Source organism: Rhyacophila brunnea, unplaced genomic scaffold (genome assembly GCF_057557595.1).
Source record: "Rhyacophila brunnea isolate RB1 unplaced genomic scaffold, BYU_Rbru_1.0 scaffold_7, whole genome shotgun sequence".
Taxonomy (NCBI): domain Eukaryota; kingdom Metazoa; phylum Arthropoda; class Insecta; order Trichoptera; family Rhyacophilidae; genus Rhyacophila; species Rhyacophila brunnea.
Window position 1 is genome coordinate 1,957,858 of NW_028233339.1, and position 16,182 is coordinate 1,974,039.

The window sequence follows — 16,182 nt, forward strand, 5'->3', positions numbered from 1 at the left end:
TAAGGAAGGAACTAATATTGTTTCCGACCTTTTACCCATTGAAAAAAGAATGATACTGTATGCTGCCCCCATAAGGAAAAAGGCAGCTTTTCGACAAAAATCACAAATTTAGTTTGTATACGGATAATACTCTACGTGAAATTCTGAACCATTTGACTGAAAGCAGTATAAAAATCGACATATCTAAACAAGAAGACAGTATAAAAAGATTCATAAGCAAAAACACAGCATCAATTGAAAATATACTGGTTTTTGGTTACACCATAAATCAAAAGATTCATCCAAATGTGAATGCCTCATTATCTCAAAATGAGACATTAGCTGCCTTTATGCTTATGGGGGCAGTATACCTCTCTGCTAAATAACGGATATCCACATAAAAACTGAGAATGTGGGAATAATCCAAAAACTGGATGATTTTGTTTTATGGTTTTCTAAATAAATTTCACCTTTTTTATTATCCATTTGGAATCCTCAAATGCCTTTGATATGATTTCTTTAATTCTATCAGGGTCTGCTTCTGTAACATGTTGTTTATAACTCTGGAAAAATATTTAAAAGTAGTATTATAGTTTAAGTAGGGTTTGAGTATTTTACTTTCTGAAATATATGTGGATTCATAAACAACACTTGCTTGTACATATTTCATTCATACAAATCCATACTTGACAAATGAACTCTAGCTCTATGTAGGTACATATTATTGCAAAACTGCATCGATGTCTTGTACCTGGGACTCACCAATTAAAAACCGAATATGCTAGCCCAGAAAGTAGGAAAGACATAACCAAATGGCATGGAAACATTACTATGGAAATGCTAAATACAATCATTCTCAGATAGAAACAGGTGATCATGAAGAAAGTTAAGAAAAATGTAACTTTGTGATGCTTATTGGTGCATCAATTTAAAAGCAGTTCATACAATATGTATATATGTAAGGCAATAATGGCCTATGGTGGTAGATGGGTATTAATTAATCCATATTAAGTACATTAGTCTATGAGAGTATCATTTTTATGGTAGTGGTCTTTCGAGACCTTATATCTGAAGGCCATTAATGCTTTTGCTTCTGTCATTAGAGTATCCCCTGACAAGTAGACTCTGCCCTGGATGCCAGGTGAACCTTAATCGTGTCACACAACGTCCTGATATTTTAGAAACCACTAACCCAACTTTTACAAATTAAGTACAGTACTCTCTCTGTAATCCGCCGCCCGATTATCCGACAACATAATCTGCTGTTATTTTTACTAGTTAAAACACAAAATCAAGCCCTATAATTTACTGGTATTCGTATGTAAAATTCAATAGTCCGCCGCGTGCCTATATAAGCTGTCTGCCGTTGTATTTAATGTAGCTGAGGCATTGAACAACCTACCAGAACGAGCAATAATTTAATCGTGAAAAAAGCTGTGGCCCTCCATGAATCAAGATGATGAAAACTGGAAACTGGAAGACCTAGTTCCATTAGAAGAATTGATTCAGTTGGCGACTGAAAACTCAGAGCTAATGCAAAATGTTTTAGAAGAATGGATAGCGGAAAGTTCTGAGGAGTATGCAAATAGGTACATCAAGAGGTTTGGGTTCTGAGGATGAAGGCAATAATTGAGGCGTCTAATTACAAAAAGCGACAAGTCCACAATTCAATATTTTCGGAAAACAACGTTTTTATGTTTCAAGCTTCAATTATTTGTTTTAACGTGAGATTATTTTTCCGTTGTATGCTATGTCAAAATTAGAACCAAATGGCAATTTGTTTCAGCCAATAAACTCTTAAATGTAATAAATATAGCCAAAATAAAATCGGACATAGCGTTACTTGTACCTCACTTTTTAATGTATGCCGCATAAGGCACATATTTCCATGGCACTGTCATGAGTTTACCAGATACTACATCATGGGATACGCCTTTTTCAATATTGAACGTTCCCTTGTTGGTTGACGTAAACACGCGCGAAATCAACTAAGCTTTAAATAATATGAAACACGGACTTGGCGCTTATTGTAATAAATCGAGACTTAAAATATTTTTTTTCGTAGGGTTTTAACCAAATGTGGACTTATCGCTTTTTGGAATTAGACGCCTCAATTGTCAACCGACCGCAGCTCATACAGTCAAATCAGAATATGCAACAGCCGGGACAGATGTGTTACCATTAAATGGGCAGAGGAAAATAATGCAACCGTCAACTCATTCATAATGTTGCATAAATTATGAGATGACACAATCTTCCAATATTCAAAAAAAAAAAACAAACAATACTGAACAAGTGGCTGTGTGATTTTCTGTTTAATATGTATGTAGTTAATAAACATAGTTATTTATTACTTGATCATAAAAAAAACCGTACGTTGCCAGTACACATTACTCAATAAACACTATTTTTACGAAATACCTGTCCTACTTTTTACAATATTTTGTATTTATGCACTATAATCCGCCGTTTTCACTAATTGGATACTTATCTGGTTTTTGGGGTGGTGGATTACTGAGAGAGTACTGTACCTAGATTAGAACAAAACGTATGAGATAGCAAAACAATGTATATTATCGGTACATTCTGATTTCTACATTGAAAAATGTGAATTTCGGACAATTTTTCAAGGAGTAAGGGGTTTTGATTTACCAAAAATCTGTTTTTTAAATTAAAAGGCGGTCTTTATTTATTTACCTGACGAATTGTATGTTTGTAATATTGCTGTGCGTCTTTTGGTAGTTTTTCACATTCTCGAAATAAATACTTATACAATTTTATGGAAGTCATAGTTTCCTTTGATGAAAATTTTCGAAGCAATCTTAACATTTTCGGCTGAAAATAAAAAAGAATAACCTTAATTTCACTGACTAATAATTATCGTGGCAAAGACGTACTCGGCAACAAAATGAAATGATTAGCAAAGAGTGTATAATATTATAAAAATATATAATATAACCTCAAATATTTCAAATTCGCAGCTGTCAAAATAGCGTCTGTGGCTGGGTTATCAAATCATACATAGACAACACATAGAGCAAAGAGGTAATAATGCCATATTCTGTGTATTTATTTAGTGGCTTCTTGTACCTATAATATTTATTCTATCACTATATTTGTACTGGACTGGTGTCCCCCAGGGCTCAATCAGTCAAACTTAGGGCCGTTGCTGTTCACGATTTTTATAAATGACATAGCATTGGTAATAAAAAATGCTACGTTTTTGTTGTTCGCTGATCACTTGAAACTCTTTTTGGAAGTTGTCACCTTGGACGATTGTCGTCAGCTCCAACTTGATAAAGATACTATATTAAATTGGGGCAGGCGTAACAAACTAGAATTCAATATTGATAAATGCAATCTTTTATCGTTTACCAGAGCCTCAAAAGTGTTGTTTTTCCAATACTCGATGCATGGCAGAGTTCTGTCACGAATATCATCTGTAAGGGATCTTGGCATTACGTTTGAGAGTAAACTGACATTTATTAGCCATATAGTTACCATTTGTAACAAAACGCTTAAAATGTTGGGCTTCGTCATGCGTACTTCTCGGGTCTATTGTTTGGGCACCGAACCAGTTGAAGTATGGCCTTATGGTGGAGAGGGTACAGAAGAAATTCTTGAGACTCCTTCACTTGAGGTTGTATGGATACTATCCGTGGCATTATCCAACTGACTTTCTCTTAGGCATGCTTACATACTGCAGTCTGCAATTTAGAAGAAATCTTTATTTAGCTACGTATTTTTTTCGACTTATACAAGGTATAAATGAGAACTCTGCCATTCTGGGCAGTGTTGACCTATGTGTCCCTGATAACTATCTTAGAAATAGAGACCATCAGTTGTTTATTCTCCCAAGGTGCAGAACCAACCTGCCACTGGTAATGCCAATTGGGAGAGTGATAAATATGTTCAACGAAATTGCTTCGGGTGTGATATATTCCACCTACGTGAGAATGAGTTTAGGTGGATGTTGTTTTATAAATTCTTAAAATAGGGTCTGCTTAACTCATCCGGTGTACTTCCTTGTACCTATCTAATTCATCTACTGATATATCTCTTTTTTTATGTAATACTGTTATATTTATATATCTTTGTTTCTAAATGTCATGTTGTGAACGTCTTAAACTTATAATTTGTAATGTCCACAATATGTTAAAAAAATAAATAAATTGAAATTGAAAAATAAAAAAAGCATTATTACTCATAATTTAATCGATATTCAGGTATTGAGAACTAGGTATTCAAAAAATAAATACCACGCATAATCATAATAAAAGTGATTCGTTGACAATAATTAATTATTAATGAAAGAAGTTTTACCTACCAATAAAACTCTTATTATTCATGTTGACTTTGAAGTCCTTGAGATAGGGTTCGCTCTTCCTTCTTCGCGTGAGGTGTTATGCTTCAAATACACTCTATGACGATCGGTCATAATATTATATATGTCGAAAAACCCGTTTCTTATGTTTGCGTCCTGTGTCACAGAGTGTAAATAGGATGTCATAGCTGTCATACAATATGTAGGTATGTATAATATGTCGGAATGGCATAGATTTGATCATAGACACTAAAACGCTCTTAGCATATATGTGCCCGATCGTCATAGTCTATTAAATTTGATCCTTTATTCTACTGATTTAATTTCGTTTTTCTTGTCGTTGGTCGTTCCTCCCTTTTTATTTACTGGTCATACCCGCACGTCCCTTTTTTATGTAGAGAGTTTGGGACTCCTTTGTCTTCATTATGATATGGCTCAAGGAACCAGGTAGAAGTTACCTGGACTTCAAAGTCAAGATGAATAATTAGAGTTTTATTGGTAGGTAAAACTCCTTTCATTATTCGAATTTGACTCGGAAGTCCTTGAGCTGTCTGTTTGTTATCACCATTGTATGCCAAATTCCTGTATGTGACAATGATTCATTGACGAGGTATAGACCATCGTGACGTTCAATGTATAGGGTTGAATAAAGAAGTTAATTGGTTATTTTCCCCTTCTGATGGTGGTGTGTCCATCGTTCTCTGGTAGTTGTCGTGAAATGTCGACTCACTACGCCAGTTACCTCTATTTAAGATATCATCCATTGGGTATATTTACAGCTTAAGGAAGCCACCACTGAGCGGACACTGCCTGGTGGTTCTTGTACCCTTGCTTCCAACAATACTGACCTTATCCAATTCAAATAATTGTCCTAGTGGCTGGTTTTAATGGTCCTCTTGAAGATATATATAATTGTAAAATATCCCCACCTTCCTCTCTCCTTGGGTTTGACATGCAGACGAGTTTCCGTAACCAGAATACTGGGTCGATGTTCTGACACGTGGAAGCGCTTAGCTTCCATTCCGATTGACGATGCTTGGCGGTATCTGTCTTTGCGCCAAACATTGGCCATACAAGTATGTCGTCATCTTTATCCACTAATCCATTGTCTACTATTACTGAGTAGTGTGAGGTCATGAACCCTTCGTCCCGATGCGAGAAGCAGCCGAGTAGCTGTCCTGCGAGACGTTTCGTATAGGTTGTACTCCACCGGTGTTGTTTTCCTAAGATTATCTAGGTACCACTCGTCCTGGATCCCAAACCGGTGATTAATCGGGTTTGGTTTTATGTACCGAAATTGCCTTTAACATATTGTGATGTACTACCACGTCGATACTGATATCTCCAATGATCATCGGTTTGCAAAATGTGGCTATGGCTGACTTATGCACCAGGATGGTGTTGAACGACAAACCCTCCGTATTGTGAAAGTAGCCTAGGTATCTGGCCAATTCCATTGATTGAGGGCTATTATGATCCATTAGGTTCGTGTTACACCATGTCATTGTCTTCCATTTGTTCCAAGCTGGTCTGTAAGTTTTTAGAGTCGAAGGCCGCCATCTGAAAGTAAGGAGTGCCCTTTCTTCCACCATTCAATTTGATGTTATTTCACTCCACCCGAAATTATCCATAGTTAAAGGGACAGATCCTGGGTCCTTGGAGGTGGACGATTGGTCTTCGTACCTACTAGTGTCGTATGTAGGTAAGGTATTGTATAAGTAGGTACTATCGCTCTTTTTCGTAAGTCCACTCTCCAAAAGCATTGTTTCCAGCTCGGTGCCACTAGTAAGTACTTCCCTTTTGCTGAGTTCAGGTGCGCTTAGACTCGTGGAAGTAAGTTTGGTGGGGGGAATATCCACGCCAGTCTGAAGTCCTATACTCGGCTGAAGGCGTCGTGAAACAGCGCGCCACTGTCTGTAACGTCTCGTGAGACGTATGTTGCAACGACATGTGCTGTTTCGCTTGCGAATAAATCCACCTCGGGAACTCCTCATCTTTGAAACAGGGGGGTGGTTGCGGTCTTGATAAGGTGCCATTCGGGAATGAGTTGTCTGCGGGAGAGATGATCTGCCACGCAGTTGTAATTTCTGCGGAGGTATTGTGCAGTAAACGTGATGTTGGCTCGACTGGTAAATACTAGTATCTGTCGGCATAGGTTTAGGGGGGTGACAGATTTTGTGCCGCCCTCGTTGTAGATGTATGCCACCACTGTTTTGTTGTCTGTATGCAGAATCAGATCTGATCCTATGATTGCTTGTACCCGAGATTGAATTGCAAACATTTCCTTCCTGATGGATTGCCATGCCATGCTAACTGGTCTTGTTTCCTCGTACCTGATTGGTGGTGTTCATTCAGTTGGGCTCCCCAGCCTGTGTCGGCTGCGTTTGTCGCCAGGAAGTAATTGAATGTCGATCTGTGTGTCAACTCTGACGATCCTATCACCTGGAGCCACCACATGATGTCATGTTAGGCCTGTGGTGGGATTGTCGCCTATTGGCAAAAATGGGACCTCAAAAATATTGATGACTGGAGCTTTGTAGCCGTCGGCAATGCAACCTTCCTCGTGGAGGTAGGATGCGAAGTTAAGTCGCCCCAGAAGGATTGAACATGTGCCTGTCAGAGGGACCAACTGCCTTTTAGTACTTGCGTTGTATCACCTCTGAGGATCCTATCGCCTAGAGCCACCACATGATGTCCTGTTGGGCCTGTGGTGGGATTGTCAACAATTGGCGAGGATGGGACCTCGGCCATATTGATGACTGGAGCGTTGTAGCCGTCGGCAATACAACCTTCCTCGTGGAGGTAAGATGTGAAATTGAGTCGCCCCAGAAGGGATTGGATATGTGCCTGTCTGAGGGACCAACTGCCTTTTTGTACCTGCGTTAGCAGATGGGGACGGAGTGCTACACATTTCTCCGGCGACAGAAATCTCCGCTTGTTATGTGTGTCCCACGTGATGTCCAGGAACCCTAATTGTTGGCTTGGCATCAGACAGGATCTTTTTATATTTATTAACTGTAGGACTGTAGGAAGGTTATCCTGTATTCCACCTGAACCGAGACTGTTTCTCGGATTGGTTGGCTACTAAGAAGTCGTCTAGGTAAGTGAACACTCTCAACCATTCTTTCGTAGGCGTTCGGCGAGCCAATTGATCAGGGATGCAAACATAATCGGAGCGGCTGACAGCACGAACGTGAGACACGTGAATTGTAGGAGCTCCCCTCGGTAGGCTCGTCGAACGAATCGACAATGTTGATTATCCATGAGTACCTGGAGGTACGCCAGGCTTAGATCTATTATTACTAGCGAGTCTTCTTTTTGTAAGACGGCTGAAACCTCGTAATGGCTTTGGCTGTAGGAACGTATTCAAACGCTTTCAGTTGAAAACAGGGCATAGGGTCCCGTCTTGTTTCTTGATCAGAAACAGGGTTGAGAGAAAACTGGGGGTTAGGCCCGTTTCTTCTAGAACCCCTGAGTTCTTTAAGTCCTCGATCTCGAGAGTGACCTCTGCTGATTGTTGCGTTTGAAATTCTTTCCGTAAAAGTAAAGAAGGACTTACCAATGGCGGTGTCCGCACAAAAGGTATGCGGGCAACGGCTATTATTTTTACCAATGTTGGGGGGGGTACACTACACCATCCAGACTCCCCGAAAGACTCTTAGGCGGCCCCCAATGTTGTTGGTCAAAATAGCGTCGAAAATACGCCGATTTTGCTTGATTTGCATGCTGATCGATGAACGAGTAAAATTGTTGAGTCTCAATACGAATGCTGATAATGAAACTTGCTAGAATATAATATATGTACATTATTCGCTATTGACTCTGAAGTCCCTTGAGATGTTGATCGTATTTTTGCCTTGTGTTCTTCTGCGCTGGCCCCTTTTTACCCCCTTTTCTTCTCGATTATTTACCTCTCTGGTTGTTCATCTTGTTTTTTACCGGCTGGCAGGACTGACGCTTGTATCGCGGCGTGCTTTGTCTTTGGTATTCAATTGTTTGATTGTAGTGCTTTGTTCGAAAGCGAAAAATTTTTGTCAGTGCAGTTAAATTGTGAAAATTGTGCAATAATGGAGCGTAATGAAGCCAGTAACGTCGCGGAGGGACTAGCGGTGGAGACCGACTCGAATGAATCGGAATTGCTGTTGGAAGATCCAGTGGGTGAGCTAAGGGAAACAGTTAGATCCCTGGACAACAAGGTATCACAAATTTTTTCAATCTTGACCCAACAGGGTCTGCCTGCAGTGGTGCCTACTCCGCAGAATCCGATGGTAAACATCGACTCTCCGGTAAGTTTTTTACGGCCGCCCGCAAGGCCTGAGACAGCGGAAAAACCCAACAGGATTCCGTTGCCTGTATTTAGCGTCATAGTTCAGGAGCCTGCTTTTCCGACGCCAGACAAAGCTCGGGTAGCGGAACTTACCAGGCTCCAACTGTTCGACACAGATAATTGGGCGGGGGTTCGCTACGCTGAAACCCAAAAACAATATTTGGCGGCCCCGTCTTTCGTTGAGTTGGGACTCAACGATGAGTTACGCCCCTACGACCATTCATCGCAAACAATACATTTAATGGAGCGTACGATTGCTGGCCTCCAAAATGCAATGCTTGCTCAAAAAGAGTGTATTCGGGACGCGTTGCAGCGAGTGGTCGACTCTGTCAGCGACCACACCATCGGTACGGCTCTTTTTGAGACGGTCGTAAAGGAGTTCGGGCCCTCTTCAGCACTCAACAAAGTGTCTGAGGACGTCACCCGAATCCTTTGTGGAAAGCGGGCAGAGTTAGTTCAGACGAGGCGGAAGAAAATCCTCTCCGGTATAAGAGACACCTTCACCCGAGAGGCTCTTAACAAGATCCCACCTAGCGCCGAACACATCTTCAATAAAGATAAACTGGCGGTATTCCTAGAGAGAGGTGGGGGTCGGGAGAAGGTCTTCGATCAGACCACCAAAGTGGTTGACCAGGTCAGGGAGAGTCAACCTAGCACTTCGTCAGGTGGACGCAAGGACACCTTTCGGAGGCAGGGATATACGAGGAGGATACCAGACCAGGTTAGGGGTGGCCTGCCGAAAGGCCCACGCCCATCCAACCGAGGTTTTCCCAGAGATAACCGAGGTGGTGCAAGGGGCACTTACCCAAGACGCAGGTGACCGGGTCTCCCTCACCACGTTCAAAGGGGGACGCCTCCAGCATTTCCAGGAAATCTGGCAGGCCAAGGGTGCACCACCACCATTATTAAAAATAATAACGGGAACCCGTATTCCGTTTATAAAGAAACCCCCTCTAATAATGCCTTCCGTGCAATTCCAGAAGGATTTCCAAACGCGACAATCGCCGGAGATCACTTCACAAATCGCGGAACTGAAGGAATCGGGAGTATTGGAATTGGCAGAACCATCTCCAAGCTTCCTCTCAACCCTGTTCCTAGTAAGGAAGCAAGACGGCAGTCAACGACCCGTCTTCAACCTAAAACGCCTAAACGGTTTCCTACAACCAAGGCCGTTCAAACTGTTCCACCACTTCAAGGTCCCAACATTCCTGCAAAGGGAAGACTGGTTAGTAAAAATAGACCTAAGCCAAGCGTACCTACATGTACCTATAGCTATACAACATCGCCGATTTCTTCGGCTAGTTTACCAAGGAGAACTCCTTCAATTCACGTGCCTTCCATTCGGACTGTCGGCAGCACCAAGACTGTTTGCTTCGTTAACAAACTGGGTGGCCGAACACCTCCGGGGAAAGGGTATGAGAATCGTCACTTACTTAGACGACTTTCTCATGGCAAATCAGTCCAGAGAGATTCTCCTGTCGCAACTGACTGTCCTGTGTCGTCGCTTGTAGAGTGCAGACGTGTTTCGCCTCTCTCCGCAAACTTTTTACGCCGTCACACCGCTTACTATCAATATCTTATTTCTGACCCTGCTTTCTACTGTTTTCGATCCCGTTTTCACGTTACTACCCGCGCCTGCCCCTGGACTTCAACCTGATACCTTTTTCGAGTGCTTTTTCCCGGGAATTTCCCGGGATTTGTGACTATTTGTGACTTTCGTTTTAGTGCTCGTAATCCGCTCTTTGTGTACGAACCAGACGCTCAAACCAGCTCAAATTCGCACAGTGAACTAACAACCGTCTGTTTAACATAGCAACGGTTTTCATATGTGAATAGTGAAAAACCACAGTGACTTTTCACGACTTCTTAAGTGAATTGCTGTCACAAGTTGCATTAAATTGAACTTTGTACCCGCCGTCAGCTGCCATCGCAGCTACATCAAGATTCGAATAGCAAGAATTCTCCAATCAACACTGAAGACCAAAGTTAATCACCATCATCAGTCTTGTTAACGACCCAGCAGCCAACTGTCTTCTCGTAAACAGTTCTATTAAGCCCCCTCCGCTCTAAATCCACACTCCCAAATCCACGCCCATTTTTTAAATTTTTGGCGTCAGTCTCATTTCGACGGCCGTCCATAGCGGGCGGTCATTCTGCCCCACCCGCATCGATAATTTTTTGAATATAAATTCTTTTCATAACTTAATTATACCTCTCCTCTTTTCCATATTATACCTACATCCAACACATATTGGACTTGTAATTTTTTCACGTTTTGTCCTTTTTGCATATTATACCTACATCCAACACATTTTGGACTTGTAATTTTTTCACGTTTTGTCCTTTTTGCATATTATACCTACATCCAACACATTTTGGACTTGTAATTTTTTTTTCACGTTTTTGTCTTTCTCCCTCTTCTCATTATTTTTACTTATACAGTATATACTTAAGCCAATTCCGCCAAAACATCGTATCTGTTGCCTGCTGTACCCTCCCTCGTGTCCCTGTCCAACTTTGGATAGGGACCATTTTTGGACCGCGGGCCCAACTTGACCTCCCCTGACCCAAAGTCAAGGGACCCCATTTGGACCCCGACCCTTCACTTGAGTACCCCTGGTAGTCAAGTAGGTATCCACTTGGCTACATAACCACTACTTCGCTTTGGCCGCCCATAAAAGTGTTTAAACACTATCACTTCTTAAACGCCACACTACCGGCCGCGTAACGGACCAAATCCAATACAAACACCGCCCGTTTCTTTCTCTCTCACATCACGCGACGCCACGCGACTGCATGCCCAACATGATGCGTACTCCTCCCCAGGAGGGTCCTGATCCTCCCGATCCAAACAACTCCTCAACCCTCGTGGCATCCACCTCGGGGTCCACCGCATACGCCCCATCATCGGCCAGGACCAGCAAAACAAAACAACGTTCGCCTAAAACTCCAACCAAAAAAACAACGAAAAACACTTCTCCGAACTCAATCGAAGAACCTGAGTCAAAAAAATCAAAATCCAGAAACAACCACCAGCCGCCCCCCCCACAAGTAGATGAAGACTCTTCCTCCTCTGGCGAGGATTACGAAGTGGACGTCTCCCGAATAGACCCGGACCAATATGAGGACATCTACACCGACGTTTCAACCTACCTTAATGAGGTCATTACGGCTTTCCGCGGCAAACAGGCAGGTGCCAAGGTACGCATAACAAATGCCCTCCTGAGTCTGTCTGAAGCCCATAGCCGACAAAATCTGGCCATGGCCAAACTGGAGCGGAAAGCAATCGTCCAAGAGGCTAGGATCCTGCACCTCGAAGGACTGCTGAAGGACAGGACCTCCGGCCTAAACATCCAAAAAAAATACATCAAGGACCTACACGCCCAGTCTAAAATACTCAAAACCATCCAGCCACAAGCGGCCACAAACGTCATACCCACTGTAACCACTCCTGCAATGTCATGGGCCACAGCACTGGGAAGGAAAAGCCGCCCACCCGCGGCGAATGCAGCAACACTTGCTCCACCCTCCACGTCAACTTCCGCCAACCAGTTTCCGTCCCTACTTCCCCTCGCCCCCAGACCGGGAGTTCTCTTCTTCCCGACCGGTTCTGGGGAGAAGAAGTCGGATACCACGAAGGAAATACTCAAAAAGGCCTTCGACCCCAGGTCTCTTGGAGTACAAATTACGGGTATCCGTAACATAAGGAACGGAGGTGTCATTGTTCACCCCCGTTCTGAAGTCGAGGCCAAGGCTCTCATGAAAGCCCTGGAGACCTCGGAGGCTGCCCTGCGAGCCGAACTCGCCGGGAAAAAACAGCCTCGCGTCATAATTTTCAACCTTCCATCGACCCTTACTGAATCACAACTCCGGGAAGCCATATTCACCTCCACCAGGGAACAGACCGGCCTGCCAGAAAAGGCATACAAAGACATCAGACTGAGCCACAAAGCCGGGTCAAGAACCGGCAGATGCCACTTCGTGGTCTTCGCCCCGGCGGCTATCTGGTCTGCCCTAATTGCAGAGGACAGACTCTACATGGGGTGGGAATCCTTCCCCCTTAGGGATTACGTTGGGGTAGTTAAGTGCAATATTTGCCACCTTTTCGGTCACATGGCCAAAGGATGTACGAGCAAAACTCCAACGTGCAGCCACTGTGCCATCACCGGCCATGACCGCGAGGACTGCCCCAACAAAGGAAACCCCCCCAAATGCGTAGCCTGTCACAAGCACAAGCAGCCGTCGGACCACTCCACCGGCAGTCTTGACTGCCCAGCAAGGCTCCACGCTGAACTGCGTGAGAGGGCCATGGTGGACTACACTGCCACGCGATGATCTCCTTCGCTCAGTTGAACGTCAACCTGAGCGACGCCGGCTCGGCAGAGTTAATTGAGACTATGCGGGCCAAAGGCCTGTCTCTGGCGCTGGTACAGGAGCCGTACCACTGGGCCACTGAAAGGGGCCCAAAAGCCACTAAAAAGGGACTCGGGTGTGCGGGTCTTGTCGTCAGCGCCAGGGGTGCTGAGCCGAAGGCCTGCGTTTTCGCTCTTGACCCTCGCCTTGGCGTGCTGTCGCTCTCGCACCTGTCAACTGAGTTAGTCGCGTGTGCAGACATAAGCTTTCCCGGAGGAGGCAGCGTGGTGGTTATCTCCGCCTACTTCAGCTTTAAGAGTACAAAGGAACACGTGGCATCAGTGCTCGACGGCATCCTACGCGCAGTTGGTGGCAGGGATGTCATCATCTGTGCGGATGCGAACGCGCAATCCCCCCTCTGGGCGCCCGTGGATACCCCCCTGTGCGACGCGGACGTCATCGAGGAGTTGGTTCACCAGCACAACCTGGTCGTCCTCAACGACCCTAATAGCGTGCCGACTTTTGTGTCGCACGCAAACTCCGGAAGTACCCACATCGACATCACCCTGGCCACTGAGTCCGTCGCGAGACGTATCAGCGGCTGGAGAGTCCATGAGAGCGCTTCCATGAGTGATCACCGGTTGATCACTTTTGAGCTGGCCCCTGAATCCTCGCACGATGGCGGCTCTGACGTTTCCCCAACCCCTCCCGCGCGATTTAGAACGCGCGACGGGAATTGGGAAAAGTTTGAAGAGGCGCTTTCCAAAAAGCTTGACAGGACATCCAGAACCCGATTTCCGGACCTACACTCGGCCGCCTCACGACTGACTGCAGACATCACCGGATCAGCCGAAGCTTCACTCGGACGCTGCAAGCCCAAACCACCAAGCCAGTCGCCGTGGTGGACGCAGCATGTTTCTCGCCTGCGTGATCTTTTCAGAAAAGCGCGTAAGGCCCATCAACGTGCACGCCTGCGCAAGCAACCACCTGCCTCCATCGATCCCCTTGCAACCATGGCCAAATCCACTCGAACGGAATACAAGAAAGCAATCACGCAAGCCAAGAAAGACTACTGGCGTAATTTCGTCACCATTAAGGGAGGTTCGGACCCCTGGGGCCCTCCATATCGCGCACTGAGGCTGGGACTCAGACCGACGAGCCTCTTGTGCGGCATCGAGAAACCGGGTGGCGGATTCACCAGTACCGAGTCTGAAACGGCTGCGGTCCTACTCGAGGCCCTCATCCCCCTGGATGATGAATCCAGGGACGATGACGCCATGAGGATGGCCCGCTTTGAGGCTTCTCTTCCCATCGACACGGATCACTCATCGTTGCCTTCCGAACAGGAGATCAATCACATCGTGCGTTCGTTGATTGCTGGCAAGGCCCCGGGCCCGGACTGCATTGACAATTTACTTGTCAAACGCACATGGGCCATCGCCGCGCCAGAGATTACAGCCCTCTTCAGTGACTGCATCAGAAGCGGCACGTTCCCCGACTGCTGGAAGAAGGGCTTACTTAAGGTAATCCCCAAAGCTGGCAGCCGAGAACCGTCTAGCCCTAAAGCCTACCGCCCTCTAACACTTCTGCCCGCTCTGGGCAAAGTGCTGGAGAAGCTACTGTGCCACAGGATTGAAGCCCACCTGGAGACACACTCGCCGCTTTCCGATAAGCAATTTGGATTCAGAAGAGGCAAATCAACAGTCGACGCCATTAGGAACGTGATTGCCATTGCTGAAAATTCTCGCCGTAAATACGTCCTAGGAGTTTTCCTGGACATTGCAGGTGCGTTTGATAGTGCGTCCTGGCCTCTTATACTTCGAAAGCTCCGGCTGAAGAGACTACCAGGAAATTTGTTCGCGTCAATTCAAAGTTATTTCACGAATAGATCGATCGAGTTTCGTGTTGGATCAACAACAATAGAGAGGAAAACCAGCATGGGATGTCCCCAAGGCTCAGTCCTCGGGCCCCTTCTCTGGAACGTACTCTTCGACGATCTCCTTAGAATTCCGCTTCCAACCGACTGTACTGTCATTGCCTACGCAGACGATGCGCTGCTGCTGGTCGAGGCCGACAGCAGGGCGAAGATTGAGAGCACCGTTGGCGAAGCTTTAGCATCAATTGAGGCTTGGGGTAGATTAACTAGACTATCATTCGCACCTTCCAAGACAGAAGCCATTGTCCTTAAAGGACCGAGACGACTTAGCTGTTCGAGACTACCCACAGTCCGATTCGGTGACACGAGAGTGAAAGTGTCGAAGATCGTCACCTATCTAGGCGTCAAAATGGACACAATGTTAAATTTCCTACACCATGCCGAAACCCAAGTCCACAAGGCTGGGGCGGCCTTCCAGAGGATCGGCCGCATGGCTGGTGAAGGATGGGGCTTAAAAGTAAGGGCGCTCAAGATCGCCTACGGCGCCATTTTTATGGGAATAGCGGCTTATGGCGCCAGTGCCTGGTGCCCGCGCATTCCCAAGAGTGTCAAACTTAGAATCTCTTTTTTAAGAGGACAGCGCAGCGCGCTCCTGTCCATTACCAAGGCCTACCGTACGACATCAACCGACGCGCTCCCGGTCCTGGCCGGTATTCTCCCACTTGACCTGCACATTCAGGTCAGCGGCGCTTCAGTGTTGCTCCTCAAAGGTGAGGAGGCCGACGTTGGTGATTTTCATCTCGTCCCCCCCCCTCGACGAGCCGGCGAGGGATTAGCACTACTGAAGCGCAAAATTAGACTCATGTCGCTAGATGCGGCCATTAAGACCTGGCAGCGAAAGTGGGACGAATCCACCAAGGGCCGGCACACATACAGCTTTTTTCCAGACATTCAGTGGCGAATGGAGATAACCAAGTATTTGACTCCAGACCATTACACCAGTCAATTTGTGACTGGTCATGGTGGTTTCGCTGGCAGGCTCTTTGAGCTTGGACTTGTAAGCCATCCGACATGTCCATGCGGATGGGAGGTACAGGATGCCAATCACATCCTATGGGAGTGTCTGAGTATGTGCTCCGAACGGGAGGAAATGCTCAGGTCGGTCCAACCAGCTGTTGGACCCATCGGCCCGTCCGACCTGGTTGCTACTAAGGCCAACTATCTTGCATTCAAAAAATTTGCGGCGTCTTACTACGGGCGTGAAGATCTCTTCACATAAATTTTGCTGCCTGTATGATTAGCTTCGTTCTTTGTTATATTAAA

At 45.4% G+C, this 16,182-nt stretch overlaps 1 long non-coding RNA gene across 1 annotated transcript; it reads right to left on the reverse strand.

The window, feature by feature from the left end:
• Positions 1-449: 449 nt before the first annotated feature.
• On the reverse strand, positions 450-3,005 carry LOC147064376 (uncharacterized). The gene is made up of 3 exons (XR_015071912.1): positions 2,939-3,005; positions 2,677-2,814; positions 450-542 (listed from the first exon to the last, which is right to left on the reverse strand). It is a non-coding gene; the product is annotated as an uncharacterized LOC147064376 (long non-coding RNA).
• Positions 3,006-16,182: the final 13,177 nt, after the last annotated feature.